Here is a 22139-nt window from a genome sequence, read left to right on the forward strand (position 1 = left end):
AAAAATGTCTACTAGGAGTGCCTCAGGTGGACTTTCTGGGATTTATGGTGGACGCAGAAGGGGTCCACCCGACTGGGGACAAGGTACGGGCCATTTGTGATGCCCCAGCGCCCAAGAGCAAGACTGAACTTCAGGCCTTCTTGGGACTATTGAACTTTTACCATTCCTTCCTTCCCCACAAGGCGGCGGTAGCGGAGCCCCTACACAGACTCCTGGACAAGCGGGCCCCTTGGGTGTGGGGCCAGCGCCAGGAGGCCGCATTCCAGGCAGTCAAGGACTTGCTTGTCTCAAACTCGGTCTTGGCACACTTCGACGAGAGGCTGCCGGTGGTGCTAGCATGCGACGCCTCACCCTATGGCATTGGAGCTGTCCTGGGGCACCAACTCCCGGATGGAAGAGAGGTACCGGTGGCGTACTTTTCCCAGACACTCAACACAACCGAGCGGAACTACTCGCAAATCGACAAGGAGGGTCTGGCAATCGTAAAGGGAGTAAAAAAATTCCATGATTTCTTGTACGGGCGGCCCTTCACCGTGGTGACTGACCACAAGCCGTTGCTTGGCTTGTTTGCCCCCGAAAAGCAGACCCCCCAAGTGCTGTCTCCTCGCGTCCTCAGGTGGTCAATTTTCCTTGCCAGCTACCAGTATGCACTGATTCACCGACCTGGGAAGGCGATGGGCCATGCGGACGCCCTCAGCAGGCTACCACTACCGGAAACAGGCCCTGACCCAGCACCTGCACAAGAGGTTATGAGCCTGGAGCTGCTTCCCGACCGCCCCATTCAGGCACAAGAAGTTGCACACCATTCCAAGAAAGATAGGGTCATCTCCCGGGTCCTGGACTGGGTGTGGAGGGGATGGCCCAGCAGCAGCCCCGGGCCAGAATTCGCCGGCTACACAACCCGCAAACATGAACTGTCGGCCCACAAGGGGTGCCTGTTATGGGGAAGCAGAGTCGTTGTTCCCCAGCCCCTCTGCAAAAGGGTCCTCACAGCCCTACACAAGACACATCCAGGGGTAGTAAGAATGAAGGCCCTTGCCAGGAGTTATGTGTGGTGGCCGGGGATCGATGGAGAGATAGAGGCCTGGGTCAAACACTGCCAGGCCTGCCAAGAATCCCGCCCAGATCCCCCAAGGGCCCCAGTCCAGTCCTGGGAGTCCGCCCGAGCACCATGGTCACGCCTGCATGTGGATTTCGCTGGCCCCTTTCAGGGGAAAACATTCTTCATAGTGGTGGACTCCTACACCAAATGGCTGGAAGTCGCACTGGTACCGTCCACTTCCACGTCCGCAGCCATCCGGGTACTACGCAGGCTGTTTGCAACCCACGGGCTCCCTGACACTCTCGTCTCAGACAACGGGACTGCATTTACGTCAGGAGAATTCCAAACCTTCACAGCGCAGAACGCCATCCGCCACATCCGTTCGGCGCCGTTCCACCCTGCCACCAATGGCCAAGCAGAACGCATGGTGCGGACCACCAAGGACACCCTTCGCCGCATGACGCAAGGGGACTGGGAGTACCGCCTTGCCACATTCCTTCTAGCACAGCACAGCACCCCCAGCTCAACGACTGGCCGGAGCCCCGCTGAGCTACTAATGGGTCGGCGCCTTGCAATCAGATTGGACCGCCTTCACCCCGATAGAGCTCAGGATGAGGTAGTGGTGGGGGAAGGCAGGAACCCCCGGACCTTCGAGGCCCAGGACCCAGTGTACGCAAAGAATTTTGGGGCAGGCCCAGCATGGGTACCCGCCACAATCACCAGGGTCACTGGCCCCGTGTCGTACGAGGTGCTAACGGATGGGGGGCAATGCTGGCGCCGCCACTGCGACCAGATACGGCGACGATTCCCGGGAGAAAACCAGGAGGAGGACAGGTCAGAGGAGTCCCAAGGGAACAGCGGGGCAGTGAGGCCCATAGAGCAGGAGGGGCCAGCAGGAGAGGCAGAATCAGTAAATACAGAGAGGACCCGTGAGGCCGAAAGGACACCGGAACCAGAACCACGACTGAGCTAGCCGGTTGCACCAGACCAAACAGCCGCATCACAGCCAGCATCCTTGGAACACGAGCCAGAACCCGGAGCCCGGACCAGGGAACACCCCAGGCCACAACGCACACGTAGGCCGCCGGCATACCTTGAGGACTATGAATGCGACCTCCCGGGCAGGACTGGAACTTAGAGGGGAGGGGTGTTATGTACTGAGTTGAATAGGATCCAAACTGTAGCAGTCTGATTGGTCCTAGAACAATAGGATCCAAAAGGCAGCAGTCTGATTGGTCCTAGAACAATGCAGCAGTATGATTGGTTGGCAGGAACCACCCAATCCTGCTCCAGATAGAAGTGAATCCACAACCTGATTGGCTTACAGTAGAATTCCAGAATTAGCCAATCATGTGCAGCCCATTGTGTAAATAATGTATATAAAGCAGATACTGTGAGGGGACATTCATTCATTCCTCCTCACCACTATGAGCTGAATAAAGAGCATGAAATCACTTTGCGACTCTGAGTATATTTCAGCGGGGAAACAAACGTGGGGGCTAGCTGGCGAAAAGAGGGTGAGCCCCCTCTGCGCCGGCCCTAAATAGGGCAGACACGGCCGGGATTCCCCTGCTCTCGCGGGGGCTGAAACCAGCCCCCGCTCACGTGGGGGTGGGCGTGAAGCCCGCAACCCCACCTACTGGGCAGGCCGGAAGTGGCTTTGTGCTTATTTCAATTCGCATGGGGTTTTATGGGTGTGCACCAGAATCACCCCCAACCAAAGCAAAAAGGTCTTTTGGGTTCCAGCTACATAAAAAGAAGATGATAAAGCTCTGATTGGGCTTATTTCAAATTGGTGTTTTTGGGGTTAGAATGCACATTCACCCAAAAATCGCAGAGTGACATGTTTATTATCAGACCAAACCAAGCATAGGTGTTTAGGTTCCATCTCAATAGAAAGAGGACGAATAAGCTTGCATTGTTCTTTTGGTGTTCAGTCCCCCACAAATAGCAAAGCAAAGTGTAATAAGCCTAAACAAAGCCAAACAGGTTGTTTTGGGTTGCAGCAACATAGAAAGAAGAATCTTGGATTTTGCTTATTTCGTGTTCTTTGGTGTTAATGCACATTGACCCAGAAATCGCAAAGTGTGTGTAATGAGACCAAAATAACACAACACCGTCTTTTCGCTTCCATACGCGTAGAAAGAAGACAAATAAGCTTTGATTGTGCTTATTTCAATTCGCATGGGGTTTTAAAGGGTGTGCACCAGAATCACCCCCAACCAAAGCACAAAGGTGTTTTGGCTTCCAACTACATAAAAAGAAGATGATAAAGCTCTGATTAGGCTTATTTCAAATTAGTGTTTTTGGGGTTAGAATGCACATTCACCCAAAAATCGCAGAGTGACATGTTTGTTATCAGCCCAAACCACGCATAGGTGTTTTGGTTCCATCTCAATAGAAAGAGGACGAATAAGCTTGCATTGTTCTTTCGGTGTTCAGTCCCCCACAAATAGCAAAGCAAAGTGTAATAAGCCAAAACAAAGCCAAACAGATTGTTTTGGGTTGCAGCAACATAGAAAGAAGAATCTTGGATTTTGCTTATTTCGTGTTCTTTGGTGTTAATACACATTGACCCAGAAATCGCAAAGTGTGTGTAATGAGACCAAAATAACACAACACCGTCTTTTCGCTTCCATACGCGTAGAAAGAAGACAAATAAGCTTTGATTGTGCTTATTTCAATTCGCATGGGGTTTTAAAGGGTGTGCACCAGAATCACCCCCAACCAAAGCACAAAGGTGTTTTGGCTTCCAACTACATAAAAAGAAGATGATAAAGCTCTGATTAGGCTTATTTCAAATTAGTGTTTTTGGGGTTAGAATGCACATTCACCCAAAAATCGCAGAGTGACATGTTTGTTATCAGCCCAAACCACGCATAGGTGTTTTGGTTCCATCTCAATAGAAAGAGGACGAATAAGCTTGGATTGTTCTTTTGGTGTTCATTCACTCACAAATAGCAAAGCGAATTGTAATAAGCCTAAAAAAAGCTAAATAGGTTCTTTTGGGTTCCAGCTACATAGAACGAAGAATCTTTGATTTGGCTTATTTCAAGTCGTGTTCTTTGGTGTTAATGCACATTGACCCAGAAATCTCAAAGTGTGTGTAATGAGACTGTTACCGGAAAAATCCGAGGGCTCCCTTGGACAAAAACAAAGACACCAACCAGCATAACTTGGAGCAAAACAGCAGCCTGTAGGCTTGGCCTTTATTGAACTGTTGCAACAGGGTGTTCCCCTCACTTGCAGGAGAGAGGAAAGACCCAGAAAGATGGTGTGTAAGACCTTATAAAAACTTTGAAATTCCCATCCTCTAGGTCAAGCCCACCCCCAGAAACATCATGCATACATTACAGAAAGGAGGAGTTGACATCATGCATACATTACAGAAAGGAGGAGTTGACATCATGCATACATTACAGAAAGGAGGGGTTGAGGGAGGAGTTGTGGTGGTAACCTGAGTGTCCTGTCACCTGGCTGGTTCCTCCTTTCCCCTGCCCATGAGTCACTTCCAGGAGACAAAGGGGAGTTGGCAGTTTCCTGCCCCCAGAGGGAAGATCTGATCATTGTCCTTTGTTTCAGTCCATGCTGAATCCACTCCCATATGCAAGTTCTTTGTGATCTTGATGGTCTTCTGTCTAGGACCATCAGGGTTGGCATAGCAACTGGGCAGGGCTCCTGTGGATGTGCTGGGATGGTGAAGGGATTATGGCTGACCAGAACCAAGCCACCCCCCTTTGATAGTCCTTGTCATATGGAGTAAAATAAAAATGGAACAGTGCAAATCCGATGTATGGTTGATTTTTCTATGAATTTATAACAGAAGTGTGGCATATGTAGTGTGTGAGTGTGTGAAGTTTGTACAAACTGAATGATTGGGTTGGGGGGTTCCTGCTACAGTTCCCCCCTTCGGAGATAAGATTGCAAAGGTGGCTACTTTGCAATCCTTTTCTCCGCACAATTTAAGGTGGTAAATATTAACCTGCTATTCTCCGTCCCAGATGCGTGTGTCCATGTGAACCTGAAAGGGACTTGGATGTCACGCTTCTTAAGGATATTTGCATAGAAATATAACAGTGTAACAGTGCACATAGTTAGACATAGGATATCACGTAAAATTAATATTTTGTTGCTCAGTTACTTGTGGTATTCTAGCACCTTGGAAGAAATATTTTCTCAATAGTGGTCTATGCTTTACATTTAGCAGGAAGGTCCACTAATGACTGAAAAATGCAGTTTGTTTTGTCCCCTGCCATTTTTGTGTTCTCGGGTGTCAAGGTAGCTCTTCTGTGGTCTCACATTGGCATGGTGTCACAGTAGTGGCAATCCCTGGTGAATCCACTTAGGGCTTTCATATTAACCATGTTGCCTGGCACTCACCACAGCTGGCACAGGTTTAGGACACGTCATGAGAGAAATGTCTTTGCCTTGGCCATTCTATGGGATTTTATTATTATAGGCTCTGGTCTTGCAGTCATGGGAAGTTGCTCACTTGCACTTTAAGGACCAAAAAGCTAATTGCAGCCTGGATACACTTGCCCAATTCAAACTGAGTCCAATTTGAATTTTTCTTGCCCCATGGTTCTCAACTTTTCTGTTAAAACAGAACCATCCAAATAAGTCAATTTAACTCTATAAGGCATTATTCCTGCTAAACCAAAGCATATACACCTTCATGAAGCTTCTCCTTGGTAAAGCGAGTTTTAGCACATTTTAAATGGGTAGGGAAGTTGGCAGAGTGCCAGGTGAAACAACGAAATGTGGTTATAAATTTATCTAATTCTAAACATTTGACTACACAATAGCCTGACCTATTAGAACGCATAAAATGTATGAGAATCCTCCACTGGGGTGTAAGGAATAAGACATTAAACATAAAAACAATTACACACAAAATAGCCCCCGATTTGTGAAAATAACACACTGTCAGACACATTTCAACATTCCTACGTAATAACTCATAATACAAAACAAACTAATTAAATATCAGTTACATATCTTGAGACAATTGGGATATTTTATGTATGTATCTTTTGAATCCTGGAGCACAGTCTTGAGGTTCAAAAGTGAGAAGATGTCCTTGCAATTCAACTCCACCCCCCTTTGTCAGGCCCACTCCCCCGGCAATCTATATCCTTTGAAAGAGATAGCTGTGGGCACTTTGAAACTTTGGTGTCTGTTGTTGTTGCAGGTCTTGTGGTGGCGAAGCTTTTCATTGGATCTGTAGTAACACATTTGTAGAAGTGATAACCTGTAAGGGGCAGGGTTTTGAGGACTTAAAAGACAGAGTTAGAAAAGAGAAGGGGCAAAAGGCAAAAAGGATGTCCTTCAGTTTCCGTTGGAAGCTGCAAATAATAAAAATCTTAGCGGATTAAGCATTTCATTCATTCCAATATTATTATCACATTTCCGTATAATTACTGTTATTATCTGCCAAGTTTGTTTGCTTTCCTTCACTTAGTTTGGCTGTGGAAGAAACGGAGGGACAAAACCTTTGTTAATTTGAACACAATTGGCAAGTTATTAAACATTTTGCTTATGTGGGTCCGAGTTCACGTATCCTGTTTTAAAGGGACATTTTTTATTTCCTTTGAAAATCTCTGTCAGGAATGCTGTTCCTATAATGCACACAAAGCCTGTTATAAAAGTTAAATCCCATTGGGGGTGGGAGAACTAGTCAAGAGTGGAACTCACAGTGGGAGCGCTTTGATATTTACCTGTGAAAAGAATTTGGCATGTTAAGATTTGAAACCTGGAAACCTCTTGACTTTTGATGGGCTAGTACTTAACCCTTTTGTCTTACGTAGCCCCTGGAGCAAAGGACACATTAAGGGTGATTTCCCTCAATGGTTCCAAGTTTTACATAAGGAAATTTGGATAAGTTTCTCCCTGCAGCCCAAGCTCTCGAAACCTCCTCTCCCCCCTTACAGTTCCCCCCTTCCTCTCTCTCTCTCTCTCTCTCTCTCTCTCTCTCTCTCTTTCCTCCCCCCCTTTTTTTAGCTGATCTAGCCTCTGTGCATGTGCAGAGTTCATGTCTCAGCAAACCTTTTATACTATTGAAAATGTTGAATCTTTGGGCTAAATTACCATTTGAATAAGGGAACGGAAGGGTAAGGAGTAGATTTTAAAAAATAGGGTTAGATTTTAAAACAAAAAAAGAGAAACTCAGCGATTCAAGTATTCACCAAAGCTAGCAATTGCAGCCCAAGCAAAGGGACTGCTTCCTTTATGTACAGGAAAGGGCTAATATCCCTCTGGCCATTCGCGGAACAATGCCACGCCCTTATATATGGGAAAAATGGCCAGAGAGTCAGAATTCATAGGATTTTTTTAACATTCACAGTCATTTCAGCCTTACCATTTGCAGTCAAAAAATTTTTTTTCTGCCCTTTATTTACAGGATTGGTCAAGGCGCATATGTATTTGTATGTGCTGAAACTTTGAATTGACTTTGAAGTCTGATTTTTAAATAGTAGACAAAATGATAAACACTGTAATCACTCAAATGCTTGATATTACCAGTTGTGCTTCAAAAACATCACGGCTTCACCTCACACCTTTTAAAACTAAAGAGCAAAGCTAGGCTGAATTTCAACTCCATCACCACACCAGAATTTAAGAATTACCCTCCAATGCTTGCAGACACATGTCCTTCCACACAGCCACAAATTGGGAGAGTTGAAAGGGACCCTGGGGTCATCTAGTCCAACCCTTCAAAATATAGGGTTCACAGCAAGATTTCCCAGAAAGATTTGTACTACCAAAGAGACATACACATTTAAGTACAGATTTACAACTGGGAAAGGAAACATCTATGCTCCTATCATGTACTAAGGAAGAGGAAAATAAAAGTACCCAACTTCACACAGAACCCTTTTAGCAGATCTTGAGATAGTTTGAGTGAGTTTGCTTCCTTAGACTAAAGAATGCAAGTTCCTATAGAAATGATATTTAAAGGAAGATTGAAGTGAACAGTTTGTTTGTTTTTCTAAGATAGGGAGAGGATCTTTTATTAAGCATAGTTAAAACAGCCATAGATTTGATTTAAAGGGAATACAAAAGTGAACAATTTTTTCCCCCCTGAACTTGCAGAGGAATAGTAAGCCTAATTTAGATTATTATTTTTTTTAATAACTACACATAGGAAAGTGAGATGCAGGGTACCTTAGGAAAGATTGCTCCCCCCTCTTTGCAGTTTCCTTTAAAGGAAGCTTACTCGGGAGTAAATTTACCTGGCACAGAAGTAAGAAGGGGGGAAAACCTGAAAGATACAGAATGAAACAAGGGGGGGCATTTTCTAAGAAAAGAGGCCAGGAAGTCTTATAGAGACTGATATCAGGACTGGACTCAGATAGACAATTTTTGCTGGCCATGGAAACCTCTACATTTAATAACAATTTTTCTCAGAAAGAACACCATACTTTCATAGGCATAGGCTTAATGAAATACATACACTGCATTTTAGCTTGAGAGAGCAGTTGGCTCAACTAGGCTTTTGCAGCAGAAACATTAGTTTCTTCACAGCACATTTCAAAATACTGGAACAAAAAAGACTGGAACTCACAAACTCAAAAGTTGCAGCAAAACATCATCTACCATCAACTTAAAATCATACTCCTCACTTAAGCTACTCAGAGGAAGACTCTTTGGAGCCTCTCTCAAATAACAAACATTTGCACACTTCATTCTTCTTCCTTTTTTCTTTTTTTTTTGTCCTGTTTAAGATTGATAAGGCCCAACATGCCTTTCTTAGATTTAAAATTTTTGAAGCAAGCTTGCAATTTTAAAACTATGTGCATTTAAGAACAGTCTGTGGATGCCGAGGCCAATGTAAATACAAACCCTTGAAATATTTCTAAATCTTTGAGTACATCTCTTATCATTTTTAAAAAAAAATTATTTTTTATTTTTTAGAGAAACTAAGATCTCTAATGCGTGGGCTCTCAGGCTGGGCTGTTATTATATCTACTACCTTCTGAGCACCATTAAGTTTACGGTTTCATGTTCTAGCTTTAGGTTATAGTTTAACAACACAAATTTGATGTGTTCAGCTCTCCCTAAGGGTTCACACCCTGATTTTGTTGAAGGATCCCTGAGGTGGCCGCTGTGCCCTGGGTTCCAGGTGGTGGGTAAAAGCGACCCACGAGATGTTGCAAAGGTCCCTCAGTTTGGACTTTGAGAGTCCCTTCCTCCCTCTCAACTCTTTCCAGTTTAAGAGAACAAATTGAAGAGGGGTATCAGAGTCCTCCCTCGGGCGGAAAGGCTCCGCGGAAGCCTTATCGCCTGGAGGAGTCCAGCCTGAATGCTTGGAAGCATGGGCCCCCATTCTTTTGCAGTACGCTAAAGACAGAAAAAGTGGACACACACACACAAGGGAAGAAGGGGCAATGGAAAAGGAAAAGAGGGGCAGGGAAAAAAGGAAAAAAATATCCTTTCAGTACTCGAAGTATCCTTGACTAACCCAATTTCTACCTATCTGTAAGTCACAAATTACTTTCAGGAAAATCTCAGACATGAACCTAAAACAAAAATCACGGGTCTCCCTGCCCGAAACTCAAACCACGGGTCTCCTCGCCCGAAACTCAAACCACGGGTCTCCTCGCCCGAAACTCAAACCACGGGTCTCCTCGCCCGAAACTCAAACCACGGGTCTCCCTGCCCGAAACTCAAACCACGGGTCTCCTCGCCCGAAACTCAAACCACGGGTCTCCTCGCCCGAAACTCAAACCACGGATCCGGAATTCCTTTGCTTCAGCGCTGTTTACAAGACTAACCCTAGTGTGGGGCCCCAATTTGTGACCCTCCCGCTCTGCTCTCCATGACAGCCTCCTGCCTAGCCTTTAGACTAAATTCGGGCTCCCTACTGGACGCCTGCGCAATGCTGTGCCAGATCGAGGTCCGAGAAAAACAAAGTTTAGAAAGGAAGCAAATGACCTTGCGTTCTCACGTACCCGGGTCATCCCCAACAAGGGTCGCCGAGCAGGAGGGGCAGCTTCATTTGCGTAAGCAGGGGAGAGAGAGAGAGTAGGAAAGATTTGTATGGACGCCTCCGGACAACTCCGAGGGAGGACGTCAGAGAAATGCAAAGTACCGCGTTTTTCCCCGGCCACACTACGAAAGGGAAAAACAGGGGAGAGAAGGAGAGAGGGAGATTTGTAGGGACGCCTCCGGACGACTCCGAGGGAGGACGTCAGAGAAATGGCAAAGTACCGCGTTTTCCCCGGCCACGCTCCGAAAGGGAAAACGGGGGAGAAAAGGAGAGATTTTAGGATGTTCCTGGACGACTCCGAGAGGTAACGTCGGAAAGCAGCAAAAGTTCCACAATTTCCCCGGCCCAGCTCTGAAAGGGAAATAGGGGGAGAGAAAGAGAAAGTTTCCGATTATCCAGATGCACGCCCTCATAGCTCCTGCACCCTAGGGTCCCCGTTAATGGCATGGTTTCTATCCCAGTGGACAGTGCAGGGCCTATAATCCAAATGTGCACCACAACGTCACCTGAAAGCAAAAGAAGGTAACGAAGCCAGGTCAAGTATACTGTGAACAATCACAAGGTCTTACGAATATATCCCTTAAATGCATCAGACTTCCGCTGCCCCCAAGTCCTTCATCCTTTCAGCTGAGAGTCCCAAATGCAGTTCTGTGGTGGCGGCCCCAATCCTAAAGGAGTTAGCCGCGAATTCAGCTGAGGATAAACTGCAGGCAGCAATCTCCCTTCGCATAATGCGCGTGGACTGATGCCGTGCAAGGCGGGAGCCATCCAAATGTATAAGGAATAGACCTGAGACGGTTGGTCTCACGTACATGAAATGTTTAGTGTCCTTTACTGCTGATCGGTTTTGGAACATTGGTCATGCAGGACTAAATTGGATCTGAACAAGGTCAGGTCTCTCAAACTAACCCCGGGCAGTGGATTCTGGTTGGCCCTTACAAACCACTTCGCCAATGCGCATAGCGCCAAAGGCAATGGAGTATGCAGCTGAAAATAACCGGGCCTTGTCCTCGGACCAACAGATACTTCTTATTTTATTTTATGTTATTATTATTATTTTAATTTTATTTAATTATTTATTTATTTTGGAATTGGCATAGAATGTCATAAGGGCCTTCTACCATCACTTTTAGGAGGCTGCAGCCTGCGCCAGCCCTACAACAACAATAATAATAATAATAATAATTTATTATTTGTACCCCGCCCATCTGGCTGTGTTTCCCCAGCCACTCTGGACGGCTTCCATAGAAACCAGAAATACACTAAAATATCACACATTACAAAACTTCCCTGAACAGCAGCCCTACAGTGCCCTTCACACTAATAAGTCCACACCAGGGTCTATGGATTAAACAACCTTACAGAAAAAGGGAGATTGCCGCCTACTGGATGTTTAAGAGTCTTTGCTGCACGACCCAGCACCCTCCAATGTACCAAGTATTGCAGAGCTTCAGCCTTGGTAGGTGGTGTGTCAAGCCTAGGATTTTCTACTTTGCCTTGAGGTGTGTCAAGCCTAGCATTTATTCATTCATTCATTCATTCATTATTTATTTATTATTATTTTTATTTATTTATTATAAATTTGACTTGGAACTCCATAAAGTCCAACCAAGCCTTTTTAAAAGATCTAAGCATGGACGGGGCTCCTGAAGCTAATACTCCCTTCAGGACATCACATTCCCAAGGCTCCAAAGGTGCTCCCGGAATGGCTGTGGCACTTTGCTGCGCCTGAGCATCTGTGATGTCATTGTTAACCCTAGGGGTAAATTTGGTAGAGAAATAGATGTTTAATTCTAAGCACAAAAGGACAAAGTGGCAGATCTGCCACTCTAGGAGAGTGAGATAATTGCTTTGACAGGACACTGACAACCGTTTGATTGTCAGTCCAGGAGCATACCTGGTGATTCCTGAACTCGTCAGCACACAAATGCCATTGTACTTTTCCAGGAACTTCAACCCAACCTTCAGGTCTGACTTGACCACTTTAGAGAGGCGCACTCAGTTTTGCGGAGCACGCAGTCCTGCTGACAGCTTAGCCAATCGCCCACAAAAGGGGCGGCCAGGGGACACTACCCAGCATGCAAAGTTGAGGTGACCGAAGCGTGAATTGACTCTGGCCAAGGGTGATCTTCTTGAGGGGAAGAAGTTGCAGAATTAATGCTAGCCTCTCCCTTGGTAGGCGGGATGTTTGTGCAATTGTGTCCAATTCAATACCCAAAATAGGTTATGGTCAAAACTGGACCCTCTATTTTGTCCGCCACCAAAAGGTACCCCAAGCTCCTCAGCCAGGGAGGTGAAAGCCTCTAAAGGAGAAGCGCAATCAGGGTTATTACTAATGATGGGGGGGGGAGAGTTATCGAGGTAATGGGTCACCCCTTCAGAACCAGTTCTAAAGCGAAGAGCCCAGTCCAAAATTGCACTAAATGACTCAAAGGCTGCACGAGCTACTGAGCACCCTATCGGCATAGATTTGCCTATGGAATAAACCCCCTCAAATCTAAAACCTAGCCATAGAAATTCCTCAGGGTGAATTGGCAGGAGACGGAAAGTCGACTCAATGTCGCACTTAGCCAAGAGCGCGCCCCTGCTGAACCTGCGCATACGCTTTATAGCCTGATCAAGGAGGCATACTTCACAGAACAAGGCTTCTGTGGTATTGCATCATTGACTGAGCCGCCTCTAGGGTAGGGTAGGTTGTGGATCATAGGATACTCTCCTGGAGTCTATGGGGGGACAATGCCTAAAGGTGAAATGAGTAAACCCGCTATAGGTGGCTCCCTGAAGGGGCCGGCCACCCTCCCGGCCAGAAATTTCTTTAATTTCTTTTTGCAATAGCTGGGATTTCCCAAACTGATTCTTTGGTTTGAGGGGGGGGGGTTTGAGTTAGGTGGTAATGAAACGAGGATCTTGAAGCCATAAGAGAAACTCTTTCCCAGGGTACTTTGCTGCCTCTATTTTAGAGTATTTATCAAGAAAGGTTCTAAGAGGTGAGAGCTTAACAGAAGAGAACATCACAGTCAAGGGCCAAATTAGTGGCTGTTCTTTTTGGCAGGTCTGTGAGCTTTTCAAGACCCCTGGTGGAAATTCCCCCCGCTGCCCGGAAAGGGCTGTTTACCTTTAAAACATGAAGGCACTTCTCACATTCATGCGCATACTTACAATTTGGCCCCTGACACACACCCGTGTTGTACTCCCAGCAAACCTCATGGTGAGGGACTCACTTAGCTTCAAATTTTCTAACTTTCCTTTTCCACATAGGGACCCATATGCTCCATCCAGTAATTCTGGTCGCTCGGAACCCAGCAGGTGGTGGGCAGCAGGAAGCTTTTCTGAATCGTCCTCGGCATTAGAAGGCTTACTTCTTTTGCTCTTCTTGGCCGAATGCTTCTTCTTACTTAGACTTCTTTCTCCCTTGCCCGTCGTTGGAGACTGGTGCTGTTCTGCAGCCGCTGCCACTTCCTGTTGCCCCTGCGTCTCTTCCTCCGATGATGTTTCGGAGCCCCCTTCCGCGGTAAAGGCTGAGGTTGTGAATGCTGTAGCATACTGGGAAAGTCTGGGGTATACTGAGGGGCAGAAAGGTTAAAATTGTAAGCATGAGCCCTACCTCCCGAGGATCTGTCATTGGAAACCCAGGGACACATAGACTGTAATTATGTGTGAGGATGCATAAATGGATTGCTAACCGAATGTGGAACCCTAAATAAGGAGGCAAAAGTGCAAGGGAGCTCCTCATTGCTGGACCGCAGTACTCACTATTTGGGAAGAGACCGCAGTGACCACGGGCCTGAACTGTTGGTAAAGGTTTCAAAAGCAGAGGAAACACTGACTAGGCCTGTGGGTTGCAGGGCACAGGAGGCTACCCTGACCCATCTCGGACACGGACCCACTGTTGAATCATTGGCTGCTCTCAGCACTGCCGCGGTGGCCACGGAGGTGCCGGGGCGGTCCACAACGTTAGGTGGCGTATCCAGGATGCATTCTAGGGTGAGCACCAGAGGTACCGCTGCCACCTGGTCTGCAGGCCTATATTGCCTATAAAATGTCTAAAAAGCATTCAACAACTGTGCCAAAGCCTATGGGTTACTAGGCACTACGAAGGCCTGGGACCCCTCCTGGTTCCCTCGTGCCACCCCAGTTATAGCAGCATTTTACTGGTTCTCTTGAGCAGACATAGTTTGATACCCTTAATTAGCCTGGTTCTGTAAAATCAACGCCAACTAGCTTGGATTATATGCGTGAGCTGCGAGCAATATCACTGTAGTTCAGTATTGTCTGCACTGGTAAGTTTAAAGGACCCAAAGATGCCTAACTAATCTCTAACAAATTGTATTTAGCTGCAAACAATATCACCGTAGCTCAGTATTATCTGCACTGGATAGCTGTCCAAAATACCAGCCCACACCTCAAAGCAATGTATTCAGAGGAATACTGAGTCTATAATAAACAGAAGAGAACCTTTGATAATGTAAGCAGCTATGCAGCAAGCTAGAGGTAGAATTATAAATTGTAACCCAGCAATACAGCAGTGAAAAATGATAAATTGACATGCAACAAACCTATAAGCCAAGCAAAGCTCCAAAGAGCCCTTAAGCACTATTATCAAAATCAACCAAATGAATTAAATTGCCAGATTAAATATATACTTATAAACTAACAGATGAAATACCAGAAAGAGATGAACGTAGAAGAGGCATGAGCTATTTACTTTAGATTCCCTATAAACCTGTATGCAAAGATATAAAACCCGGATCTCTTTTTCCTTATAACTATGAATTGACTATACCAAATTATAAAACTTAATGCCTAGGCAGAGAGCAAATGACACAGCTCCTCAGAGCACCGCAAGCTGAATGAAATAATTTGAATTCCAATATACTGTGCACTAATGCTTCAATTTAATTTAAATGCGTTTCGTAAATTCCCAGAATGAAATTCTCAAGAGTGTAAGTATAAACAAAAGCAGTCAAATTAATTAGAGGATATCAATTCTAAGATCAGCCTAGCCAGAGACGCTGTAGCCCGCTCTATACAAGCTTATGCACCAAGAGGAGGGGCTCCCTGCAGCCCCTTGTGCGCTCTTATTTAAGCTAGGCTCTTTTAATTGCGCCATCATCCTTTGTTTATATTGCTTATGTTTATTTCCTTTGTTTATATTGCTTTTGAATTTAAAACCAACGAGAAAGTGAGGGGCACTCGAAAAGGAGATAGCTCCCACGTGGTTTTGCCTCTCCTAAAATGGCTGCCGCCGCAAGGCCACGTGGGCAATCAAAATGGCAGCCGTAATGCGTTCCCGTTGCCTAGCGACAATGAACACTTAACGCTAGCCCTTTAACACTGAAAAAATTCCGCAGCCTCAAGAGCAAAACCTGCAGGCATTCCCCACGTACCCCTTATGAACGTTAATTATTCCCCTGGTTTTCTCGCCGGTTAAGCTTAAAAGGGAGGGTTTGTAAAGTTACTTCCCACGTGGAATGCCTATAGTAAAATGGCGGCCGCCCGGGAGGGCACGTGGGTGGATGAAATGGCGGCCGGGGCACGCTGGTTCCCCGGCAACAGCGCAGCTGCTTCCGAGGCTTTCCAAGTCTAAACTTCCGAGCGAAAATAAAACAGCCTGTAGAGGAAGCGATGCTCTGTGGAAGCCACTCACCCCCTCAAGAATACTGCTGAAATGATTATTTAACAATAAATTCTGCCCCTCACCCTGGCAAGAAAATGAAACACAACTGGCACAAAACGCAGCCCGCTCTCCTCCCGCAGCTGCCGTTCCAACTAATTGCACCACGCTCCCCTGCACAAACCCCTAGCTAAAACCTGAAGCCCCAACAGCAAAACCTGATTGGATGGGTGCGCTGCGTCTTCCGTGGAAATAACGAAGAGGAGCCAAACGTTCTTCCTTGAGCTCCTTGCAAAACAGGCAGTCAGCAGCCAAGGGCAAGCAACGGATCAGCAGAAAAAGCTCCACAAAGCTGGATAAATTCCTCTGAAGGGGGCATGCAGCAGTAGGCATGGCAAGCACCTGAGGGCAGGGAACTTGCACCGAAACACACAGAGCTCCCTGTAAAACTGTAGACGTGAAAGAGATGCTGGAAGGAAAGCACACAAACACACACACAGTGATTTTAGCTCAATTACAGCTCCGGTGTTAAACTGCAGCAGCTGGAATGGAGCGCAAAGGGGGGAAACCCCCAGAAGGAAAAAAGCCCCAAATTGGTTTCAGCTCCAAAACTAGAGATAACAACTCCTGAACATCAAGCAGTTTAGAAATCAAGCAACACCAGCAGCGAATGCTGGAAATTCTCTGTAAAAGAAAGGGAGCTTTTTCTGTGAAGCTACAGCAAATTCCACGAGGTGCCCTGCAGCTCAAGAACAAAGGCAACAAAGAAGCAAGGCAGAAAAGCTCCAGGCAACGCAGAAAAGATCTCCGACAAACAGGAACAGCTGATATGCGGGTGTCAGGGGTTCAGGGACAGAGGCACAGGGTAGGGAGGAGATGGAGAGCGATGGGGATGAATCCCAGGACAGCGAGGAAGAGGATGACAATGACTCTAGAGATTCCATGAGTCTTTCCAGCGAATCAGAGGATTCCCAGAAGGGGGCGCCAGTGGTCAAGGCCAGGGGAGCCCCAGGGGGGACGTGTCAGGAACAGGGGGCCAGCGGGGGATCCCAAAGTGGCAGCTGGGCGTCAGGACCAGCCTCCCCGCCAGAGTGCAGCGAAGGGGGTGGAGGTTCCAGTGTATCAGGGGAAGCAGCTCCGGCAGCAGAGAAGGGAGGGAGGTCGGAGCAAGCCACCCTCCCGGAAGGGGAGGGGAGTAGTGAAGGGAGTAGTGTAACTGTCAAAAGGAAAGTTAGAGGTTGGGCGCGCGTGCCAAGTTCAAATGTAGAGGCGGGCGGAAGTACAGGGAGCCCGGAGGAAGGGCCAGGTCCTAAAGCCCGCAGGAGGGGGGAAGAGCAGTCGGGGGATAGCGCGTCAGGGGAATCCAGGAGGGGCGAAACCCCAGCGGGCAGGAAGACCCTGAGGAAAAGGAAAGAGAGAATGAGGTGGAGCAGCGCAAGGCTCTTAAACTGGTGCAGGGGAGGGACTGACTCAGAGGGGACTTCAACGGTCTAAGCGTACAGACGTGGGGCTGCGCGCCTCGGATATGAAGCAAACAATGAACTGCAATAAACACTTTTGTATATAAGAAGAGATTGGCGTTGGTCTTTTGTGAGCTGAGACCTGAGGCAGCCTTGACAGTAAATCCCCTCTCAACAGAAACCGCAAAATTTTTTTTTGCAAAGCTCACGAAGTTTGGCAGACATGACTACTGAGGAGCAGATAGCGTCCCTGCAAAACGCAGTCGCCGAGCTCTCCACTGCGGTAGTGGTCTCTCAGAAGACAGTTGCCGAAGCAGAAGCGCGATGCCAGGATCTGCAAGCCAGGTGGGATCATGCGTGCAAAGAGGGGTTCCCGGGGTCCAGATCAGAGGGAATCGGACTCGGACGGAGGGGGGGCAATTTAGTAGCCCACTTCGATGGGAACCTGAAGCATTATCCCAATTTCAGAGCAGACGTCGTATACGCGCTGCATTTGTGTCAGGGGTTCAGGAGCAGAGGCACAGGAAAGGGAGGAAATAGAGAGCGAGGGGGAGGAGTCCGAAGGAAATGTTAGCGATGACAGCGGTCCGAGGTCTCTGAGTCTTTCCAGCGAATCGGAAGATTCACAGAAAGGGGCTCCCATGGTCAGAGCAAGGGGGGTGCCTAGGGGGACACCCCAGGAAGAAGGGGCCAGAGGGGACTCAGAGAGCAGCAGTTGGAAATCAGGACCAGCGTCCACACCAGAGTGCAGTAGGGGGGAGGAGTCCCAGGCATCGGGATCAGGCGGCGCACTGCCAGTGGGAGGACATGAGTCAGGATTGGCCACGCCTCCATCGGGGAGCGAGGAAACGGTCGAGAGGAAGGTTGAAGGCTGGGCGCGCGCGCCAAGTTCAAATGTACAGGAGGGCGGCGCAGTTGGCAGCCCGGATAGGGAGCCAGGTCCCAAAGCCCGCCGAAAAGAGGGGGAGGAGTCAGGGGGGTCAACGTCAGCGTCAGAAGAATCCAGGAAGGAAGGGACCCCGGGGGGTAGCAGGACCCAGAGGAGAAAGGAGAGACGTAAGAGGTGGAGTAAGGCTAGAATCTTAAACTGGTGTACAGGGGGCGGAGACTCAGATGGAGCTTCGCCGATCTAACCCCTAGACGTAGAGCTGGGGCGCTGCGGCTTGAAAATGGAAACTGTACTTCAATAAAGACTTTTGTACATTACTGCCGGCTAGCGTTGGTCCTCTGTGAGCTGGGACCTGGAGCCAGCTCTGACAGTAAGCTCCATCTCCAAAAGTTTTGCACCAAAAACCTCGTAACGTGAGTGGACGCAGCGAGGGAAGAAGATTGGTGCTTCGCGAGCTCACAAAAGTCAGGCAAGATGACTACAGAACAGCAACTAGCAGCCCTGCAAGATGCAGTGACACAACTCAACGCGGAGGTACTCGCATCCAGGAAAAGGGAAGAGGAAGCGGCTGCCGCCTGCAGGGATCTCCAAGCCAGGTTGGAAGTGCTTGCTAAGCAGGGGCAACCGAGACCCAAATCAGAGGGGATTGGGCTGGGGAAAAGAGGAGGCAGCCTGGTATCTCATTTCGATGGGAATTTGCAGCAGTACCCTAACTTTCGAGCAGACGTGCTGTTTGCGCTGGAACTGCTGGATAAAGACTTTAGAGATGAGCAAGAGAAGGTGGGGTTTATCTTGTCCCATTTGCATGGGGAAGCTAAAGCGTGGCTGCGCAATCTGTGGAGAGATAAGGATCCGGCGCTCCAAAATGCGGATGCATTCATTAAAGCGATGGATTCGTGTTTTTTATCAAATATAGACATTGATATCGCCAGAAAAGACATACATGGGCTCAAACAAGGCAGAGCCAGTGTAAGGCAGTACCATTCCCGCTTTTTTGCATTAGTCCATGCGCTGGGATGGGAGAAGGATTCTGCCCCAGCCAGAGACCTTTTTTGGGAAGGCTTGAATGCAAATGTGAAAGATGAGATTGCAAGGGGGGAAAGACCAAAGAGCACTCAGGAGGTTGTCCGGCGGGCGCTGCAAATTGGGGTGCGTCTGGAAGAACGTCCATGGAACAGAGAAGAAGGACGTTGGGGACGTACGCCAGTGAGAGCACCTCCCCTCTTTCCCAAGGATGCAGCGCGTGCGCAATCCACACCTCCGCAGGGAGGGGGAGAGGAACCGATGGAAATTGGAGGCGCCAGGGCTCAGTCAGCAACCAGAGCCCTAACACCGAGAAGTCATCAGCTTCAATGTCACCCAACTGTCGGACACGCCTATAGTTTTAGGCATGAGTTGGCTGCACAGGCACAGCCCAGCATTGGCGTGGTACCAGCGACAACTGACCTTCGGCTCCTCATACTGTGCGGAACATTGCATTCTGCCTAGCCCGGAAGGGGAAGAGGATGACCCGCAGCTACAATTAGGCACGCTGCAAGCAGTGCCACTCAAGTACGCAGCGTTTTTGGAGGTTTTCTGCGAGAAGGAAGCGGACAAGCTGCCTCCCCACAGGTCCTATGACTGCAAGATTGACCTCCTGCCAGGGGCGACGCTGCCAACCGGGAAACTGTATTCCATGTCTGAAGACGAGCTGCAGGAACTCAGGGAGTTCATAGACCTCAACTTGAAGCGCGGTTTCATCCAGGAGTCGAAGGCAGTGGGGGGCAGTCCTGTATTCTTTGTGAAGAAGAAGGACACGCCCCAAAAAAGGCTTGTGGTGGACTATAGAATTTTGAACTCGAAAACCAAGCCCACAGCCTTTCCCATGCCCAAGATAGATGACCTGCTCGCAACGGTGAGGAAAGGACGCTGTCAGGGGTTCAGGAGCAGAGGCAAGGGCAAGGGAGGAAACAGAGAGCGAGGGGGAGGAGGCAGAAGAAAAGATGAGTGATGACGACGACCCGAGATCTCCGAGTCTTTCCAGTGAATCAGAAGATTCACAGAAAGGAGCACCAGTGGCCAGGGCAAGGGGGGAGCCTAGGGGGACACCCCAGGGAGATAGAGCCAGAGGGGACTCAGAGGGGAGCAGTTGGAAATCGGGACCAGCGTCACCGCCAGAGAGCAGGGAAGAGGAAGGGCGCCAGGGGTCAAGCGCTGGCAGCTCACAACAGGGGGGAGGGCACGAGTCAGGAGTGGCCACACCTCCATCGGGGAGCGAAGAAACGGTCAGACGGAAGGTGGAAGGTTGGGCGCGCGCACCAAGTTCAAATGCACAGGAAGGTGGCGCAGTAGGCAGCCCGGAAAGGGAGCCAGGTCCTAAAGCCCGCCGAAAGGAGGGAGAAGAGTCAGGGGGGTCAGCGTCAGCGTCAGAGGAATCCCGGAAGGAAGAGACCCCGGGGGGCAGAGGGACCCAGAGAAGAACAGTCAGGCGGAAAAGGTGGAGCAAGGCTAGGATATTAAGTTGGTGTACAAAGGGCGGAGACTCAGATGGAGCTTCGCCGATCTAACCATGAGACGTAGAGTTGCACGCAGCAGCTTGAGAATGGAAACTGTAACTCAATAAAGACTTTTATTTAATGATCGCTGGCTAGCGTGATCCTCTGTGAGCTAGGATCTGGAAGCAGCTCTGACAGACGCGTTTTCACAAAGTTGGATCTGCGAGGGGCGTACAACCTGATTCGCATACGGGAGGGCGACGAATGGAAGACGGCCATGTTCACGCCCCTGGGCACCTATGAATACAGAGTTATGCCCTTTGGATTACAAAATGGCTCCCACTGTTTTCAAGCCTTCATGCATCACGTATTGGCGGGTCTCCTCTACAAGAAATGCGTCTGCTTCCTGGACGACATCCTGATATTTTCAGAATCAGAGGAGACCCACGAGGGAGACGTCAAGGAAGTTCTGCAGAGACTGCAGGAGCACAGGCTGTACGCCAAGCTGGAGAAGTGCCAGTTCGACATGAAGGAGGTAGATTTCCTGGGCTACAAGTTGTCGGACAAGGGGCTCGCCATGGACAGCGCCAAGGTTCGCTCAGTGTTGGACTGGAAGAGCCCGCGCAATCGGAAGGAGGTCCAGCGGTTTGTCGGTTTCGCCAACTTTTACCGCAAGTTCATCAAGGGGTTCGCGATGCAGACGGCGGCCATTACCGACACGCTCAGCTCCAAGAAGAAGAAGTTCATCTGGACGGAGCAAGCGGAGCAGTCCTTTCAGAAACTCAAGCGTCTCTTCTCGTCCGAAGAGCAGCTACTGCATGTGAATCCCAGCAGACCGATGAGGGTTGAAACGGACGCCTCAGACAGAGCCGTGGGAGCAGTACTGTTGCAGCAAGACCCGCATGGGGACTGGAGACCGTGTGCCTTCTACTCCAGGAAGCTCAGCAAGTCAGAGCAGAACTACGCCATCTGGGACAGGGAGTTGCTGGCCATTCATGCAGCATTCAAGGCGTGGCGGCACTTCCTCATTGGAGCCAAACACACAGTGCAGGTCCGCACGGACCATAAAAACCTGGAGTACTGGCGCACGGCAAGGTTCCTGAACCAGAGGCACATACGATGGGCGGAGTTCTTTGCGGATTTCGACTTCAGGATAGAGTACATCCCAGGCGACAACAACATCATGGCGGATGCACTGTCCAGAAAGCCGCAATACCTCGAGGAGGCGGCACCAGCAGCGGCCAAGCACATTTTCGCACCGAAAGCGTGGGCGTGCGCTTCAGCAACCGTGGACCTGGATGCTGTACGTCGAGCACTGCAGGAGGACCCCTTCGCACAAGCCAAGATGGAGGAGGTGCACAGGGGCACGGCGGAGGACGACGAGTTCCAGATACGCGACGGATTGCTCATCCGCAGAGGGGCCCTCTACGTACCGGGAGACGACCTCCGCGCGAAAGTACTGCAGCAGTTGCACGACGCACCCACCGCCGGGCACTTTGGCAAAGAGAAGACGGTAGAATTAGTAGCCAGAGATTTTTGGTGGCCCAAGATGCGGGGGGAAGTCGCGGATTACGTCTCGAGGTGCGACACCTGCCAAAGGGCCAAGTCAGTGCACAAACCGCCGGCGGGACTGCTCGAACCGCTGCAGACACCGCTCGAACCGTGGGAGAG

General features: G+C 48.8%; 1 long non-coding RNA gene across 1 annotated transcript; it reads right to left on the minus strand.

Moving 5' to 3' along the window:
* Positions 1-6827: 6827 nt before the first annotated feature.
* LOC308469306 lies at positions 6828-8905 on the minus strand. The gene is made up of 2 exons (XR_013982095.1): positions 8630-8905; positions 6828-8595 (listed from the first exon to the last, which is right to left on the minus strand). It is a non-coding gene; the product is annotated as an uncharacterized lncRNA (long non-coding RNA).
* Between the last annotated feature and the right edge of the window lie 13234 nt (positions 8906-22139).

Source organism: Podarcis pityusensis (assembly GCF_964106645.2).
Source record: "Podarcis pityusensis genome assembly, chromosome: 2".
Taxonomy (NCBI): domain Eukaryota; kingdom Metazoa; phylum Chordata; class Lepidosauria; order Squamata; family Lacertidae; genus Podarcis; species Podarcis pityusensis.